The sequence below is a fragment of the Vanellus vanellus genome, assembly GCF_965231255.1.
Source record: "Vanellus vanellus genome assembly, chromosome: 6".
Lineage (NCBI taxonomy): Eukaryota > Metazoa > Chordata > Aves > Charadriiformes > Charadriidae > Vanellus > Vanellus vanellus.
The window spans coordinates 25,587,053-25,600,961 of record NC_138911.1 but is presented as its reverse complement, the minus strand read 5'-3'; the positions used below and the strand labels follow the sequence as shown (position 1 = coordinate 25,600,961).

At 44.0% G+C, this 13,909-nt stretch overlaps 1 long non-coding RNA gene across 1 annotated transcript; it reads right to left on the bottom strand.

Annotated features, from left to right (window-relative positions):
* Nucleotides 1–214: 214 nt before the first annotated feature.
* Nucleotides 215–13,331, bottom strand: LOC309673932. The gene is made up of 3 exons (XR_014269350.1): nt 13,221–13,331; nt 2,237–2,401; nt 215–1,266 (listed from the first exon to the last, which is right to left on the bottom strand). It is a non-coding gene; the product is annotated as an uncharacterized lncRNA (long non-coding RNA).
* Between the last annotated feature and the right edge of the window lie 578 nt (nt 13,332–13,909).

The following is a 13,909-nucleotide window of genomic DNA, read 5'->3' as shown; positions in this document are numbered from 1 at the left end:
ACCCTGAGTGTTGCACCTTGAGGTCTCGATTATGCTGCCACGTGGATGCAGTAACAAAGACTATCGCAACCTCAAAGCTCTTATTTCGAAACAAGACACTTTTGTATGACATCAACTACCCCATGCAACGAACTGTGTCCTAAAATACCAGAGATTGCACTTAATGATCTTTGATTTATACTAAGGGAAACAAGACCAAAGGAATTAAATGAAAACATGCTTTAATAGGTTTATCTGTTTTATTAGTTTAATAAAAATAAATGTTACATTTCCTGTTATTAAATATACATATATATACACACACAGAGTAGCTTTGTACTCAAAGATACATAATTAGTAGATGTAAAAGGTTCATAATCTACTTGTGGAAAACAATTAAAATCATAGAAGGATTCACATTTCATTGGATTCAACAACACACTATCCGCAGTGATGCGGATTAAAGGCATGAAGCTATCATATACTTTGCAATGAAAAATGTATCAAGTCACTGTCTTATTGGCTGACCTACAGGTTTACAGTTGATTTTTAGAAATTAATCTTTATCATAGGGCAGTTGTACCAGATCTAATGGGAGGGAGCATGTCACTGGATTTCATTCTATTCCGCAACAGGAGGCATCCATCCTCACGGTGATTTACCTCACCTTTCTTTTTTCTCTTTTGTTTGTCAGTCACTCAATTGTGAAAGGTGACACCACAGAGGATCAAGCTCTCACCAAGTTTTCTTCCTGTTCTTTCCCAAAAGAGCCCATTTCCTGGCGACCATTTCTAGAATAGTGTGATTTGCCAGGGCTAACTCCTGCATTCTTCACGCAAGGAAAATTTGCATAGGCCTCACCAAGTGCGTGCCCTACACAACACCCACCAAAGACAGGACTTTGACTACAAGGAAGTGCAAAATTGCTGGGGTAATTTAATTTTCCTTTTGTTCCATACCAGCCTTGCCTTAATTTGCAAACCTACTTGAATCTGCATGGAGAATCTTGGCATTTTTGCATGAAGGTGTGTGCATTGGAAAGAAACAACGTTGTTACAGCAAAAGAAAAGAACACAGGTAACCAGAGGGAGATTTGAGCATCACTCCTTGTTGGGAACATGGTGCAATTGTTAATTGTTAGAGCACGTGGCCACACCACACTACTTTCTTCTATTGGCTGTCAAAGCAGTTCTCAAATTGTTTGCAGGATAACGCCACACCGCTGATTCTCACTCTTTTGTCTTCCAGAGGACCAGGCAATAGAGAGACAGGATACGGCAAAAGCATCTGAAAAGAGAAAAGGAACCAGTTTGACTCTCTTAAGAGATCTGCTACAAGTCAAAGACAAAACAAGAGCCAAAGTGAGGGATGGAAGGTAACAGTATGATCACCAGGGTCACCAAGTGTGAAAAACAGAAGTTCACTGGGCAACTGGACAGCATATGTAGAGGCTGGAGGAAAGGAGACAGGTGTTGGGCAACCTGCTGAAGGGAGCAGGCAACTTCTAACTGGCTGTTCGTGTAAGCCACACTGCAGCTACCATGGGGATGCTGCCAATTACAAAAGGGTCAGAAATAGAGAAGGAAGTAGGTGGGTGCTATGAAAGATTCGTTGGCCTTTGTCAGAACCTATCTATCTTTTATTATAACTTCTACTGCCCACTGTACTGCAGTTGTGCTGCTCCTGAGACCTCTTGTCTGAACAACCTTCTTGTTGTGGGTCAGGACAGAACCTGCTCTGTTGTTCTCTCAGGAAACCGATAAATCCCTTGACAGAGGAAACACAGATACAGCAAGGCAGTCCAAGTTTTTTGTGTTAAAAAATACCACCGGTTATTCAACAGTGCTGCTATTTTTTTCTGCTACTCTGTTCAGAGAGAAAGGCAGTCCTCTGAGAGCCTTACAGTCTACATTTAGAAGATGAGTCACAGGCAGGGAAAGGGACTCACTGGAAGGGAAAGAATTATACAAAGGTCAAGTGAGGGGTTTTGGATCTCTTGCTTACGGTCATCACACACTCCTGGGCAACAGGCACATCCCCTTTTTCAGGGTTAATCCTGGTCTTCCCATGAGCTTTGCAGGTCTGTTCCAATTTCCCATAAGGTGCTGTAAAGCCTAAGGTCCCTTCTTTAAGGTCCCTTCCAACCTAAACCATTCTATGATTCTAAAGGAGCAGCCAGTCAGCTGAGCTAATGGAACCAACAGACATTCTGAACGTCCTCACACACCAACATGCACACACACGTATATGAGGATACCTTGCCAAGGCCCCAGAGATCCATGTTTCCACAGCATCTTTTATCAGTTCAGGCATGTAGTCAGTTCCAGATGACTGCAGATGCAATCTGGTTCACGGTGGTGATGCAAGCCTAAGTCAACGCACAACTCAGCTGCATTGCTCCATCACATGGAAGGTGGCCAAACTGTATGGCAGATCACAAGAGAGACAAAAGAGAAAGTATTTAAGAAAGCTAAAGGAGCAAAGACATGTGTGAATAAAAAAGCAACAGTAAATAAAAAAAGAACAAAAAATACAGATGTAGAACTACAGAGAGGAAGACATCAAAAGGAGTGATGTCTCAAACCAGTGTCCTCCTCAAACCCAGACAAGGAGACATAAAGAAGGCAAAAATATAGCAGAGAGGAAAATAAAATACAATGAATAAGGGATAAAAGACCATTCAATAAGAAGAGACATCCAATTTTTATTATTAAGTTTTTCTGTGATTTTGCTGCCACAAGTACCCCAGGAGCAATCGCGCGTCTCATTGAGACCACATTCCCACACGTACATCCTACCTCCTGCCCTGCTCTCCCAGCACCTGAGGAAGACACCTCTTATTACAAGCCCACAGATGAGAACCAAAGTCAGTCACTCCCTGTACATGCAGTGAGGCATGTGACCAGGGGCTCCCAGCACTCAGGAAGCCTCAGCGCTGGGATCCGCTCCTCATCCCAGCCCGGCCAGCCCAGCTGGCAGCGCCATCTACTCTGCAGCAACCCTGAGAGAAGGATGAGGGACTGCTGGTTATCTGTGACGTGTCACTTTTTTTTCTGCCACTGAGAAAAGGTGTAGTCATTTGTTTAATTAAATGGCATTCTTGTACCCAGTGCTAATTTAATCCCTTTACAAATATGTTTTTTGTTTTAGCAAGTCAAGTGCAGCTCTCCCTCCTGTACAGTCATTCTGCTCTCATGCCTCTCTTATCATTACTCACACTTATTGCAGTGAGGCCAGATTCAATAAAGGGCCTGGCTGTTGCGGTGCTGAGCACCGCAGTGTGTCCTTGCCTAAATCCACAGCCACAAATGAGACACCCTGCCTCAGTGCATATTGAAGGCAAAAAGTACAATACCCAAGAATGGGACCTACACTGTCCATCCTGTTAATTGAAGAACTCTACAGGAACCAGTTGGACATGCCAATAAATCTCTCAACACCTCCAACAGCAGTGGATCCTAACACTGGGGTGAGGCAAGATACCTTGTGTGGGATTCCCATTCCCGAGCCTTTTCTTAGGCACCTACTCTGTTCCCTTGCAGGGGTTGTGGTACACCTCCAAGCCCACATGCTATTTAACAAACACCCAGGAACTCACAAACTCAGTTTTCCCTCCGCTGCCTGGAAGGGCTTGTACCAGCAAGGTGCCTTAACAGCACGGCACAGACATGTGCTGGGCAAGGTGCTCTCAGTTGAAGCTGTTATACAGCACACAGAGTAACTGGTTTTCCATCAGCTGCAATGACGGGAGGGAAAGCCAGCAAGACCGGAGGGGCTGGGTAGACATTCTCAGCCCCATCCCATCCATAAATCTTAAGCATGTGTTAAAGCAGTGTATTTGGGCAACTCTGGAAGCGGGTATTTAGGTAACCCTCCTCACTCCTGGTGTGCTCCCCAGTAAGCAGGGGCATGGGGATGTATGTTTTAGACTTGCACCTTGACAGCGGCAGCTACCTGGCTCTCAGCCCTTACAGCACTCCTGTGGGGCTAACACAAGGTGTCTCAGCACTCATGAGGAAGGGGCACCCAACTTACCCAGCCACTAAACCACAGAAGAGCCTATCGTCCCTGCTCTGCAGAGCTTATAGGTGCAAGTGAGCCAGACAGAAGCAGGCTGAGAGGAAGGGATGGAACCGGTACTATTAAGTGCCATAATAAATAAGCAAGCAAGTATAAATTTTGATTTGGACATCTCTAATCCTGCAATTTTGACTGTAGTTTCTATGAGGACAGGGACTTGCAAACACAAGTCAGCTTTGAAACACAAGTCTTAGCTTTGAAACTGAGTCATCCAGGCATTTTAGGATACCACACTGTGCAACAGCTATACACTCCTTCTTGTTTCTTAAATAAACCTTGGGCGTCAGCAACCTGTCCTTCTGCTTCAGGGATTAAAGTCCCAGATTTCTCAACAACAAATCACTCCAGGCAAATGTAGCAATGGAAGCTAAACAGAACCTAAAGCAAGACAGTAGTTGGCATACTAACTAGTTGGATCTACAGCTTGTAAATTTAACATGCCACGCAGATGCACACTGCTCTTCTTGAGAAGGTCTGTTCAATTTCTCTTAAAAAGAATAGGAAACAATGCAAATAACACTACAAACTTCTAGTACTTTACACAGAGATTTTTCACTTTTACCTACTATGGATTAACAGGTGAGCTCTGCAGTTTCTTGTAAAATCTCAAATTTCCTCTTCTTGTTGCTATTTCCTTTTTAGAGTTCTCAGAAGCAATTACAATGGGGAGCTCCAGATCCTCTCCTTATGCAAACCAAGGAAATGCTGGAGTAGGACATGCATGTAAAGTTTTTGTGTTTGTTTGTTGTTTTTTTTTAAATCACCAGCAATGCTGGAAATAAAGTACTTCAAAAAAATTTTAATAGTTGTGCATGCTGCAAATCCAAGTGCAGCATGTGTTTAGTGGAGAGACATAATATGGGCCGTGGCAACAGATTAACCTTCTTCAATCCTACAGCCCGCTGAAACATATTGATTTTGAGCTGAAAATATCATCTGTAGAAACGAAATACTGTGTTCTCATTGTTTAATCCTTGATGTTTCTGCTACCTAGTTTCGTAACTGTAGATAAGCTACACAGACACTTGTCCACATGAAACGAACAAAGTTCAGGAATGTGTGCCCCTCACACCACTGCCAATGCTCAGTGTCACCTTGCATGATGCATTCACTTTCAGACCCAGATGATGGACTACATTTGATAGTAAACCTTTGTCTCCTCATCTATAACCTATTGTTCATTCACCACACTGTATTATATGCACTCAACCCTTTCACTGCATCCTTTTGTGGAGTACATTGAATGTGAGATTGTGTCTATAGCCCTCCCTCTGCCCCCCCTCCAATGCATCTATTGTCCCCGAGAGACTCTGCCTAGCACAAGCTGGTTCAAATCCGTGGGACAGGAATCATGTGACATTTCCTCTCTTCCACATAACTAGTTCACCTCTTCCATATCCCAGTGGACTAGCTTTGTCATCACATCCTTTTAAAAAAAAAAAAGAAATCTTTCTTCCTCGAGACATCATTGTGAGGCCACTCCCCATAATCTTTGAGAAGTCATGGAGATCGAGGGATGTCCCAGAAGACTGGAAGAAGGCTAATGTCACCCCCATTTACAAGAAGCGCTCAAAGGAGAATCCAAGAAATTACAGGCCTGTCAGTCTTACTTCAGTCCCTGGGAAAGTTATGGAACAAGTCCTCCTGGGGGCTATCACAAGTCAAACGAAGCACGTGATTGGGAAACGCCAGCATTCACCAAGGGCAAATTGTGCTTGACAAACCTGATCGCCCTCTAGGACAAAGTAACCCGCTCGACTGATGTGGGGCAAGTGGTGCACGTTGTCTACCCGGATTTCTCCAAGGCTTTCCATACAGTTCCTCACAGCCTCCTCCTAGAGAAACTGATGTGTTACAGTCTAGACAAGTGGTCTGTGCGGTGGGTTGGGAACTGGCCAACAGGCTGCACCCAGAGGGTGGTGGTAAATGGCTCCTTTTCAAACCAGCAACCTGTCACAAGTAGGGTCACCTAGGGATCTATACTGGGCCCAACACTGTTCAGTATCTTCATAAGTGATCTGGATGATGGGACCAAGCGTACCCTGCTGAAGTTTGCTGATAATACCAAACTGATTGAAGAAGTGGACAGCAAGCTTAGTATGAGTGAAAAGTGTGCTGCTGGGGCAAAGAAAGCCAACAGGATGCTGGGTTGCATCTGCAAGGGCATCACCAGTAGAGATAAGGAAGTCATTCTCCCACTCTACTCAGTGATTGTCAGGCCACACCTGGAATACCGTGTTCAGTTTTGGTCTCTGCCACACAAAAAAAATGTGGACAGGCTGGAGAGAGTCCAGAGAAGGGCCACAAAGATGATCAAAGAACTAGGAAGCTTGCCATGAGGAATTTGGTTTCTTCAGCCTTGAAAAAAGAAGGCTTGGGGGAGACCTTATCACCATATTCCAGTATTTAACAAAGAAGACACAGACTCCCTTTTAACAAGGAGTCACATGGAAAAGAGGAGAGGTAATGGGTACAAGTTACTCCTGGGGAAATTCTGATTTGACACAAGAGGAAAATTTTTCACGATGAGAACAATCAGCCATTGGAAAAATCTCCCCAGGGAAGTGGTGAATTCCCCAATATTAGATGCTTTTAAGATTCAGCTGGACGGGGTGTTGGGCCTTCTTGTCTAGACCATGCTTTTGCCAAGAAAGGTTGGACCAGGTGATTCTCGAGGTCCCTTCCAACCTAGTGTTCCATGAGCGTCTCTTCAAAGATCCACTTGCCAGACAGTTCTGGTGCCTCTGCCATAACCTGGTACTTCTAGAAGACTTTGTCTTGGCCACTCCCAGTACTTCACAAACATGAATTATGCTTCAAAGAATGCCCGTTAAGTACAATGGATCAATCCTAGCCTGCAGGTGAGGAAACGTGAGGGCAGAGTTCAACTAGGACCCTACCAGGGACAAAAGTTGAGAGCATAAAGTCTGTTTCCTATCACTAACACCTAATTATGCTTCTGTTATTTTTTTTTTTTCTTCAAATTCTCTGTAATTCTTTAAAATGTCAAGCTTCCAGACTTCCTAAAGAGTTCTACCATTAAAGTTTTAACCATTAAAGGTAGCATTTTAAAAAACACCCTGGGAGACTGGACAGACCCCCACTAACACTGGTGGGGGAGCACCATCCTGGTACAGCCCAGCACAAATGCACTGCTCACCAGCGCTAAGGTCACTGGGACCTTGGCAGGCAGAGAAATCTAGGGACAGGAGCTGAGGTCCTCTCACAGTTAGGTGGCACCTGAGCAGGTGATTTGGGGGTCCTAATCTTTATCTTTAGATGCTGAGAGGGCAACTAGATGTTCTGGATGGTAATAGGAAAAGAAATATTAAAGGTTGATATTATGTTGGGGAATTTATGGTAGCAGAATAATGCCTTGCTCAAATAGGCGAGGTCTGGCTTCTCTAACTTAATGCTTCTTTGTGCTTGATGGTGGGAGAGCAGAACTCATTTCACCTTCCTAATTTAAACCAAGCTATCATTTACCTGAATACCACAGCAAGAATAGCAATGATCATTTGGACTCTCTTTCCACAGGAACACTTGAGACAGAAATGACCACTGCCACTCTGAAACAAGTACAAACAATAGTTTTATCCCACTTACTTAGTAGTTATTCTGCTTTGATTACATTTTGAGAGAAGTTTCTGTATATGAAGGCACTGCAGAAAACAAAGTAAGTAGCTCCAAAAGATGACACTTCCTTCCATCCCAGAATTTTTAAAAGCTGGAGAGAGACCAGGGGAATGCCAAAATTCCTATTTCTCCTCTTGCTATTTCAATTCATATAGATGCTGCTATAACAACATCCAACAGCTTTTGTATCAACTGTATGACCACTTTACAGGTACTGAGCTGCCTTCCCCCCCCCGGTATCCCCCCCCCATGGGAGGAGCTTATTGAGGAGCTTATAATTTCATCTCCTTTGACTGTTTTTTAATTTATGGGAGCAAAAGGAAGTAAATTATGTAAGACTAAAGACACCATAATAATGTCCCTGCCCAGAAGGCCATCTATTTGGGGGGTATAAATCACTATCCCCCTGGAGACATCAATGAAAAACTGAAGATTTACAGCAGTGATGACGTGGCTCCAAAGCATTTTTACAAATAATAATTAAAAATAAACAAACAAGAATAAAAAATAATTTAAAAATAACAACAACAAAAAAAAACCACATCTCAAAAAATGCTGCTGGAGGCTGCAGGGAACCATCTCTCTCCCATTCTACTTCTACCAAACCAAGCTCTGGCATACTTTGATTTTGTTCAGTGTGTTAAGTTCCCAGTACTTTTATATATTGATCTTCTGCTATTTTTACTCATCAGCCAGCATATGCAGCAAAGCAAGTGTATTATATATACACATATGTGTGTGAGTATACACATGTACACATTCCTCCCAGACTTGTTTATATAAAGCCAGCAAAAGAATGGATTTGTCCTACTCTTAGTAACAGCACTAACAGCTTATTTTTGTATTTTATATTAAAATATTAGCTGTTTTGCTTTTGTTATAGAATCAAGTGAATGTAATTATCAACCTTATTGCATGAATGCTTCTCACTACCATAAATTTGCTCCTCCAATCAGTAGTATTTCAACAGGTGGAATACATCACAAGAGAAAGAAAAACTGGTGACGCTAGTGGAAGTGCCTCTTTGCGGCAGAAAGCCTTGTAGGAGGACATGGGCAAATCAGGTCACAAAATTTTCCTTTGTTGTAGCCCTAACACTATGTTCCCACTATTCCAGTGGGAAAGTCCATGACTTCCTTCCAATTCAAAAAGGTCAAGAAAAGAACAAGAGCAAGCATCTGCTAAGAATAGGAGTATTTTTCTTTAAAGAACCAGACTTATGATGGCCGAGAAAAATATTTTTCAGGAATCCAGGTTAAGTAACAACCAGGCACATTTCATGCCATCCTCAGAATCACTCTATAGTCACATTTCTGCCCTGTAAGCTTCGATATTCTGTCTGTAGCTCACCATCTATTATTACAGAAAAAATGTGCAAGAAACCATTTAGAGATAATACATATATTTCTTTTTCTGTCTTCCAAGTCTTTCATACTGTTTCTTACCAAATGAGCCTTCCATTTTCACATGACTTGTTCACCTCTAGGGGGATGAAGGAAGTTTAATCCTTATAATCCATTCACTCCTCTGCTTCAGCCACTAGTGAAAGTGCCACTGGTAGCACTTAACGCATACATTGATGATTTGATTGATTCCATCACTTAATTTTCTATTGACCATTGAATAGAAGTTACCTCCTTAAAACAAATTCTTTCTATTTGAATAACCTGAGACAGCTGTGGACTGAAAAATAAAATTAAAATGGATGGCTGAGCAATGACTGCTGAACTCCTTGCTATGTGGAGACTTCCCAAACAGCAAAAATGCCAAGTAAAAACCTAAAATGTCTACGTAGAGTATGGCAGCCTTTCTGAAAAGCAATGTTCTTCGATTTTAAGGTTCTTCTGTTAATTCTTCAGTGCTGCACTAAGTGCTATATGTAAAAACTATACAGTCTAAAAAGCAAAAGCTTGTATCTTTTTGGATACAAGGTCTCAGGTAATATCCCAAGGGAGCTGATTATACATACATTTTAGAGCACAATTTTATGTTGCCCTAGATGATTTTAAGTTTTTCATTTAAATACTTTCCTAAAAATTGTTCCATGAAGACTTCTACAAATAGCCCATTCAGGGACAAAAAGCCAGGCAGCACTGTGTGAGTACACCTTCAACCACAGCATCCAAACCATACAGTTTATCTACTCCCAATGTCAAAGTCAGTGAGGTAAAGAATATCGCTTTTCTTCTGCCAGAACAATTCAGACTGTGCAGGTGATAAGCAGTTGATAGCAAATATAACCAAGCTACACTGCTTCTAGTATGGGGCCTGAAGAAAAGAACTTGATCAATGGAAAATGAAATTAAGATGACAAAAAACAGCAGCACCTTCAAAATGGGCCCACTGTAAATGTACATATCCATCTCAGAATCCATTTTAGTGATACACACGAATGCAGAATTAAGGGAGGGGATATCCAGGATTCCTGAGTCAAATTCCCCACTACTATGCAGAACCAGACATTGATGTTCTTTTCTGGATTTATCAAACTTCATTTTAAAAGAGATTTGAACTTCTTTCTCAGTTGAAACCGCTCCAGAATACTGGTGGTCTGATAGTTAGAACTCTTCCTGTAATTTCCAGCAAACTGTGTTCATTATACCCTTTATATTCATTTGTTTTGCTTGTTTACTCTAATCTTGAACTCACATAATTATTTTCCTGCCCTATATAAAAACTGTGTAATTGTCACTTTTGTGTCTTTCCGTAAACAGTCTCTCTATTCCTCTTAACATCCATGTGGTCCTTTTCTGCATCTGTTCCATCCGTTTGAATCCATTTATCTGAATGTGGATGATAGTTGGGCTCCAGATAAGTTCTCACTAATGCCATATACTTTGACATTAATATTTCCTATACATACAGGAAATCCCTCCCCTAATACATTCTAGGGCACCATCTTTATTTTATTTTATTTTCTCAGCCATGTCACATAGCAGTATGCTATCATTCTGCTGCTGACTACTACACCGACTACCAATTCACCACTAAACTGATGAGCTTTTCTAGAATAAGTTGTGATTGGCTTCTATTTGCATCACTAAATCTCATCTAATTCTATTTATCTCCATTTTGATTCAACTTGTTGGTACATGGATATTCCAATCCTCCTATCAATACAGTCCACCAGTTCTGTATCATAAGATTTTATCACAGCAGTTCTACTTTTTCACTAGTGTCACTAAGGAAAAAAACAATTTCCAATACAGTCTTTGAAAAATCCAGTTTGCAGCCTCCTTTCCATCAGCACATTCTCTTTCCACCTATTATCTGTCAGTGCATTCCCAAGTCACCTTACAATGTAATTAATCCAAATTTTCTCCATTTTACATGATTTCCTAACATGGTACAATATCAAATACTTTCCTAACAATGAAACATATTATATCTAGTGTATTTCCTCTGTCCAGAAAATCCTAGCGTAACAAGTTAGTCTGGTACAGTCTGGTTTTGCTAAAACTATGTTGTATTTCATCCCATCTTTCATTTTTCTGTGTCTTTTGCCCTTCAAAAACTGTTCTACAGCTAAGTGTACTACAGCTATCAGATTAGATCACCTGTATTACAAATCTTGTCTTTCCATTTGGTACCCTCAACTATTCACCCTCCTTTACGTGTAGCTTCCACTATTTAAACAGTATTTAAAGTTAGATTGTATATTTTTTGAAAGGGAATATACTGTATTTATTATGCTAATGTAATTCCATTGCCACTGAAAGAAGAAAAGAGAATCCAGTAAAATCAATTTCCTATTCAAGAACTGGAAAAGCAACGGTTCTTTTTCATATGGGAATAGAGCAGGCCATAAGCTAATAAGTTTAAAACACATTACAATACACTATTCACATTTTCCTTGTCTTGAACTTTTATACTTTGTTTTGTTCCAGACTTGCTGATTTTGTTTCGCAAGTCATCTTTAACAGCTTACCTCTGCAAGTCCAAACCACCAGGGGTTATAAAGCAGGCACTTAGACACTTACCCTTTTTTGTATCTACCCAACAATTTATTTTATAAAGAAATAAATGTTGTAAAACAACATTTTTTCCTCCACCAGAACAATACCTTCCCTCATAAAAAAAAAATAAAATAATTCATTTCTTTGCCACCTTTCTTTCAATAATTCCACCCATCTGCATGTACTTTAAGGCCTGTCTTTCAGGTGATGATCACTGGCAAAATCTGATGTGCTTTCTGACACAAATACAAAAACGTTTGTAGAGCCCCTCACATACCTCCTCTCAGAACTGAGCTGTAACATGTGCAATAAAAAGCAATCCTATTATGGCATATTTCCCTTTTTTGTTTGATCTCAACCGTGTTACTTTCTTTGCACATCTTCATTTATTGGTTAACAAATAAATTACATTTTCCTCTGCATTTCAAGAGGATTACTACTACCAAGTAAAAGAAACTACCTAACAAGAATCCTTCTGGTTCCATTCCCATGAGATGTTTAAGCATGCTCAGCCCTAAGTTCAGCTAACTGCTGATGCATGGCACTGCTATCTTCAACATTTGCTTTCAAAAAGTAAGGAGGAAAAAAAAATAAACAAAGTTTACCAAATTCACTTCAGACTGATTCACTTCACTTATTATTATTTGCCATTCCTTTCATACATAAAAGAAGGTACCTCCAGCTAATTAAAAAATTCCTGTAAAACATCAGAATGTTTAACAAGAAGCTGGCTTTGCACTTCTGGACCAGTATTAGCACAATTTAAATTAACGAGTAATATTTTCCCTCCTTTTTCTTCCCTCCCTGCTTTGTCCTCAGAGAAAATAGCTTGCTACCAGGTAGGCTACCAAGTTTTGTTTGCTTCCTGGGTTTGTCCCTATGTAACTTCAACACACTTCAGCACCTGCACACATCTTAATTCTTCCCTTCCACATTAAAAAACAAATAGTAATCGAACAAAACAAACAAACTTATAGATAAAATCCGAGACCCCCTCCTATCCGAGCAGGCTGGCTCCCGGCGGAGGCCACAGGAAGGCAGGGCTCCGCATCTGGACGCAGAGCTCGCCACAAAGTGGAAGCAGAGCCCGGCACAGGCTGCGGGCCCGTGAGCCAGCGCCTCGGCCGGGGCCCCGAGCAGCCACGGTGCGGCGGAGCCCTGAGGGGCGGCCGTGCGGATGAACACCATCAGCTGTTTCAAGAAGGCAAACTCCCGCTGGGGAGGAAAAGGCTTTGGGCGAGCCCTCAGGGAGGCCCTGCCTGCCCGGGCCGGGCCGGTGCACGGTGCCGCGGCCTCCCGCCAGCCCAGCCCAGCCCGAACGCCCCGGGGCCGGTTTCCGGCCTGGTCCTCCACCCCCACCACCGACGGGCCCTCGCCCGTCCGGTCGGTGCCGCTGCCCCGGGGCGCCCCGCGGGGCTCCGCAGCGCCCGGCCGGCACCGCCGCGGGGGCCCACTGGCGGGTAGACAGCGACAGAGGGCGACCCCCGCCGCCCGGCACCCAGGCCCAGGGCGGGCCAGGGCTGCCCGGAGTCGCCCGGCTCTAAGGGAAGGGGCAAACCCGCCACTAACCTGCTGGCGCCTGAGGCGGGCGCTCCGGCCGGGCCGCGCCATCGCCCCGAAACTGGTACTCACAGAGCGGGGAAATAAACCTAGCGCTCCTCGAGCGGCGCCGGCCGGGCCCGGGCTGCCCCAGCGCGGCGGCCGAGGGCAGGCGGGCCCGGGGCGCCCGGGCCGGCCCCGCTCCCGCCTGGCTGCATAGAGCCGGCCCGCCATGCCGGCCGGGCGCCGCGGCGGCGTTTACGACAGCTCCCGGCATGCCGCGGCGCCTACAACTCCCAGCCTGCCCGGCCCCGCCGCCGCCGTTAACCCTCTGCGGCACCGAGGCGCCTCCGCCGGCCCCGCGCCGCCCGCCCGGCCCTCCCTTCCCCCCCCCCCCCCCCCCCGATCGTCCGTCGCCGCCACTTGCCCACGGCGGGCCCTCGGCCGCTCAGGCCGCCCCGGCCCCGCTCCTCCGCGGAGGAAGAGCCGCCCCCGGCCCAGCTCAGCTCGGCCCGGCCCGGCCTGGCGGTGCTTGCTCCGAGCGGCCCGGCCCGGCCCGCCGATGCTGTGGCGGGTTTCCGTACTCAGCAGCGTGCCTTCTGGTCCCAACTACTGCTGTTTGCTACTGACGGCGGTGGTATTAATTGCCCGCTCCCTGCCAGTTAATAAAAAGCAGGTGAAATATCTTTCTCCAACTATTGGGCTTTTTAGTTTTTTTT